This window comes from Chrysochloris asiatica, unplaced genomic scaffold, assembly GCF_000296735.1.
Source record: "Chrysochloris asiatica unplaced genomic scaffold, ChrAsi1.0 scaffold00329, whole genome shotgun sequence".
Lineage (NCBI taxonomy): Eukaryota > Metazoa > Chordata > Mammalia > Afrosoricida > Chrysochloridae > Chrysochloris > Chrysochloris asiatica.
Window position 1 is genome coordinate 1,676,018 of NW_006408847.1, and position 1,936 is coordinate 1,677,953.

The following is a 1,936-nucleotide window of genomic DNA, read 5'->3' on the forward strand; positions in this document are numbered from 1 at the left end:
GGAGAAAGATGAGGCATTCTGCTCCTGTAAAGATTTATAGCCTCGGAAACCCTGCACAGGGTCGCTGAGTCGGTTCCAACTCCATGGCACATAACCACCACCACCATGCAGAAGACCTGGGTTCGATTCCCAGCCAATGCCCTTCATGCCCATCCACCACCCATCTGTCCGTAAAGGTTGCATGTTGCTGTGATGCTAATCAGCTTCCAGTGGAGCTTCCAAAAGAAGACAGACTAGGATGAAAGATCTGATACTATACGTCTGACAATCAACCAATAAAAACCCTATGGAGCATAACAGTCTGATCCACAACTAATCATGGGGATGGAGCAGGACCAGGCAGAGTTTCAGTCTACTGTGCTTGGGGTTGCTATGAGTTGGGGGCTCTGCAGTCGCTAGCAACAACAATGGGTGGAAATCCTATCAACAACAGTAGGGATATTTCTACAGGAAAGAATTTGACTTGAGCTGTCAGTGCTTCTAGGAAAAAATGCTGGGGAAGCCAGGAATAGTTCTCCTCTACCTCATGGACTCAAGCATTGTATAAGGCACTGAGTATAAAGGATACCAGTAATGTTCACTCTCCACTACTAGCTAAGAAAAGTCCTCTTCTCTCTTGAGGTACAACCTTCAGGCTAAAAACAGAGATAGACAGAGGGACTCTAGTCTTCTAGAACAGCTATAGTCAGTGTGGGCCATTACTTCATCTGGGACTACATTTTGTCTGTTCTAGCCCAGCAGAGGGATGCGTGTCCTCTGTTTTTGATTTTCCAGGAGGGAGGCTGGATTTGAGTTTTCAAAGTTCCTCCATGCTGTAGAATGTATTTGCAGGCCTTCCCTTTTTGGTGGCTGAGTAGTATCCCATTGTATGGATATACACTTTTTCCTTAAGCCCTCAGTGATTCCTTTTTCAGTCTCCTGTTGAGAACAGGTAAGTGGGCTGCAGAGCAAACTGAAGTCTGATTGGGAAGAATGCTGGAGCTCCAGATGGACTCACTAACAAGCTGTTCTCTGGCCTGGGCTCCTAATCTGAGTTTATATGGGCTGAATGTGGATGACTTGATGTTTCCCCCTGAGCAAGCCTTGCAGAGACATTCATTGTGAGCCCAGCTCTGGAGGAAGTGAGCAGCCTGCTGGGAACCTGAGAGGTGGTCTAATTTGCACCTGAAAGCAGAAGTGTCTCCAGGCCCACATTTAGCTGCTTCCAGTAATGCAGCATCAGAGTTTCTGAAGCAATGACTCCAGGGGACGTGGGAGGTGACACTTCCCTGAGTCTTCTTGCAATGGCTGCCCCCTTTTGTTGTTGTTAGGTGCCATTGAGTCGGTACCGACCCATACCGACTTTATGCACAGCAGAATGAAACACTGCCAGATCCTGGGCCAACCTCACTATTGTTGCCACGCTTGAGTCCATCGATGCTGCCACTTGGCCAATCCATCCCGTTGGGGGTCTTCCTCTTTTTCTCTGACCCTCCACCTTACCAAACATGACATCCTTCACCAGCGACTGTTCTCTCCAGACAATGTGTCCAAAGTAGGAGAGATGAAGTTTGGCCATCTTAGCCTCTAAGGAGCACTTTGGCTGCACTTCTTCCAAAACGGATCTATTAGTTCTTTTGGCAGCCCATGACACTTTCAATATTTTTCTCCAACACCATAACTCAAAGGCATCAATTTTTCTATGGTCTACCTTATTCACTGTCCAGCTTTCACATGCATATGAGGTTATTGAAAATACCATGGCTTGGGGCAGGTGGCCCTTAGTCCTCAAACTGACATCTTTGCTCTTCAACACTTTAAAAAGGTCTGTGCAGTAGATTTGCCTAATGCAATACGTTGTCTGATCTCTTGACTGCTGCTTCCATGAGTGTTGATAGTTGATCCAAGAAGAATGAAGTCCTTGACAACTTCAGTCTTTTCTCCTTTGATAAGAATG